We start from the raw sequence: 4,563 nt of genomic DNA on the forward strand, positions 1-4,563 counted from the left end.
AACAAAACAAAACAGAATAAAAAAAAGAATAACATCGGAAAGAAGCAATAAAAATTTATCCGACACTCTCTCGATGTCTCTTATAAATTAAATAAATGAAGAAAGAATTTTGAACGATTTCAATTCTTTTGGACTTTTTTTTTACATACTGTTGTTTTCATTAAATTTATACGACTCAATTTGTTAGAGAGTAGAAATTTTTAAAATTTTATTGATTTATTATAATGAATATATATATACTTATATATATTGACCGTAATGAAAAAAAAAAAAAACCTAAAATAAAGAAAAGAAAAAAGTTTATAATAAGGCCGATCTTTATTGTATACGGCTTTATTTATATATAGCTTTATTCTATGAAAATCGAGAATTCAGTAATAAAGATAATTTTTAATTTTTATTTTATAAAAATGATTATTTAACACATAAAAAAAAATTAAAACAAAAACATTGTTGACAATATTAAAAGCTGAATACGAAAACTTATTGATATCGAGTTTACATTACTTCCAAACATTTATAGTTATTATAGTAAGATATTATTATATAAACAACTATATATATTTTATTTTCTTTTGTCGCAATAATATTTGCTTGTCGAATTAAAAAAAGAAAAAATTCTTTGTGTTACAGGTTAGTATCATATTTATATAAAAATAAGAGATAAACTAAATTTGTGTAATCTACGTATTGTAATACATGTATTATCCAATTTTTACCCGAGTAATATCGATGCGCGCGAATGACACATTAAATAGTTTCCTTAAATATTAAATTCATTTAATATAACATATATAGAGATATATTAAAAATATTGTTTCCAACAATACCGATGCTACTTCATCATTTCATGTTTATTTTCTTATTACCGTCTTTTGAAAAATAATAAATAAACAAAAGAATTATGGTTATTAATTGTTAATTTTCGTTAGGTGGAAAAATATACTAAGTAAAAACATATTTTGATAAGTAAAATATATATCAAAACTGCCAATAATATCCAAATTTTTGTTTACGTAGGTAATATATATATATGTATCTTTTATTAGATCACACATTTGTGTCTGTTAATAAGTAATTGATTTTTTTACTACACTAGAATGTGCACTACATTTTTTGGTTTATTATATTTCCTTTTTTTTTCTTCTATTTCTCTTTCTCTTTCTCCTTTTTTTTTTTTTATACCTTCTAGAGAAAAGAAAAACAAACTTTATAATTCATTTATTATTATTAACGTTGCTTGTGATTGTGATATTTAGATTTTACATAGCATAGTATTCCTTATAGTATGCAGTTTCATCCAGTACACATTCCAGTTCTATACTCGTATATCATATTGTGTTTTATGTTTCTGTTTTATTACGCCTTGTGTACCTTTGTGTTTTATACATCTTGTATCCGACTATCAAAATGTTCAATCCGTGTTCAGCTGATTGTGACTGTTTTCTCTAAAAGAGAAATAATTCAAGATGTGTTATTGTTTACAGTATTGCACACGTATAATATATTATTTTATGCAAGAAAAAGAAGAAGTAAGAAAAAAAAAAAAACACAATTAAAATATTATATCATCGTATTTTATAGTTTTTATCGAGGAAATATTTGTAAAAAAGAAAAAGAAATTTTGCACAAGCTTCTTACAATTATGTTCTCGATAAGAATAAGAAAAATAATCAAATTGTTAGTTAGAAGCTTAGCGCTTCTTTTTAATAGGAAAGTTTGTGCACTGAATGTTAAGTAATTGGAGGATATCGCGAATCAAAGATAAATTAAAAGAATTAAAAATTAATGTAAATAAAATACTCTCATTGAACATTGGATACAATGAAAACTGATAATGTGATAGAAATGAAATCTTATGAAAAAGAGGAAGAGTGCATGTTGATTTAGAAAATTATATTCTTTACAAGATCATTTAACGAATACTTTTTGAAATAATATTATGTTACGTATAAGTTTTTATACTTGTTGTTATACATTTATCGCTTATGCTAATAAAAGAGGAAAGAAAAATTTAGAATTATATTTTAATAAAGTTATAGTTTTAATTTTGAAAGATTGTAGACTTTTGATCTAAAAATTCTTTTTTTTTTTATTTGTAAATTAAAATCCAGGACTACAACACTATCAATATTTCTGTTGCATTATTTTTATATGAGAGATATAATCAATATATATATATATAATAAAAAATAATTATAAGCCGTCGTAGTTTTGTGTGCGTGCCATATTAAAGTATGTGCAAAATTTATGAAATATTTTTTTATGTTTGATGTTTAAAAAATTAAATTCATTTCAATGCTCTTACGTTAAAAAAACTATGTACGGTGTATTTGTTGACTGTTGATATCTTTAATATACAAAATAACAAAACATTCCAGTTTTCATTGCACAAATACAATTTTCATAACGAGAAATAAATTATATGAACAAAAGAAAAACATAATACATTGATAATTTTTTATTAATCATGATTTATATATATATATATATATATATACTATGAATTTAGAGAAGAAATACATGTTTTTGACATCGATTAAAGAAAACTATCACAATCAACTGAAATTTTGTCTATATATAAACGAACCACCACGTGTAAATATATTCTCTCACATGCTACTACATAAATGATAATTTAAATGTATATGAACGGAACATTGTGTAATTCTTCCTTGTATTATTAGAAGAAAGAAAGAAAGAAAGAAAGAAAAATAGAAAGAAAAGAAAAAAATGCCTGAATTCTTTCGACAGACATTTTTTGTTGGATTCTAGCAAATTATTATTATTAAAAAGTAAATACGTATCGCAGACTAATAGAGATTGTTCGTGCTACATATTTAAATCTTATAGAATACTTCGAATATGTAAGCAAAGAGTATGACAATTTCTTTTGATTTATAACAAAATCATAAATATGTCGCAGATAGGTATATATATATATATAAAATCTTTAATCTTTTTAAAATGTATTAACCGAATTTATATCATAGTCCTCCATAGGCAAAAATATGTATATGGAACATTCAATTTTGCAAGCTTCGTAACGAAGAAATTAATAACATAGAAAATAGTTTGAGAAAAAATAACTTTATGCTATTACATAATTTTGTCACTAGTTATTTAAATTTTTTTTTTTTTTATGATATTGAATATGTGTGAGAATGCTAAACAAAACAACTAAAAAGTAATGCATCAGAGTTTTTCAGTGACGACAACAACAACAACAAATACGCATATGTGTTGTATGTTCCATTAAGAAAGTGAGATAAATTTTGACATGATTTATTAATTCATGATATATATATATATATATATTCTAAAATATTTCTAACTAGATCTTATAAAGAAGAATCTTTTCTTTTTTCTTCTGTTTTAGCAGTAAATAATAAAAAATAAAACTGTAAGTAGTGATTGTTTTAGTTTATAATTAAAGATTATACTTAAATAAATAACAATCAATATATGTACAGGGTGATTAACATGAAACAAGTTACCCGAATAACTTGCATCTTCTTAACAATAGAAAACAAAACTACATCAAATCATATTTATTCTCTTTTAAGGGTCACATTAATTCATGTTGTAAATTTTTTCTTATAGATTGAAACTTAAAGGAAATACAAAGGTCAACTTTGGTTTTTTAAATGGAACGATATGGTTTTTCATTTATACTCTAATAGGGCATTTAAAAATGAATACTGCAGTTTATTATGAAGATCATTTCAGATCAGTTAAGGTCCATCTATGATGGGAAATAAATTCTATAAAGATAATTTTTAAATATTTCCGTATTTTTTCATTTGAAGAAATGATTTTGTGCATACTGTATCATATTAAAAGATCATATATTTCTCTATTTAATATAATTATAATCGCAGTATACACACACACACACTTCTTTAATAATTTTATTTTAGAATCTGATTTAAAGAAGCATTTAGTTGATAGTAATACTTAAAACTCATGAGCTTTAATAATAAAAAAAAGAAATAAGATTAAGTCGTATTATATGTACTGGCATTTAGAATAATGTTGCATTAATTCATTTAGTTCTTTTTTAAACTCAGAATTTTAAATAATAAGTTCCATTTTTTTGTTGACATTTCTTTCAAAATTATTCTAGCAATAAATTGTTGTATATTCTTCAATATCGTAGCACGAGTTTTCTCTCCGAGTCAATTTATACGTACGTACTGAAAATAATTTTCTTTTTTCTTTTAGTGCCGTAATCTCATTTTAATCTACCCAATTATTTTATATACTATAGTTTTCGATATTTTGTAAATACTTTAAAATTATAACGCTAAAAGAACAGAAAATTCTATGCGAGCAGTGACATAGACTATTAATTATAAGCATATCATTGTCAAATATAATTATTATTTAACATTTATGAAAAGCTTGTCTCTTCTCACTTATATCTCTTTACATGTGATCATTAAGTTTCGAGAGTCATACGACATGTTCGCTGCTCAATTTTGAAAATGTAATATTTTAAAAGTTGATACCAATGTTCTAGCATTAAGTTATATACAGGACACCCTGTATTTTTATATATAT

The sequence above is a fragment of the Polistes canadensis genome, unplaced genomic scaffold (assembly GCF_001313835.1).
Source record: "Polistes canadensis isolate GaletaPanama2010 unplaced genomic scaffold, ASM131383v1 scaffold_99, whole genome shotgun sequence".
Lineage (NCBI taxonomy): Eukaryota > Metazoa > Arthropoda > Insecta > Hymenoptera > Vespidae > Polistes > Polistes canadensis.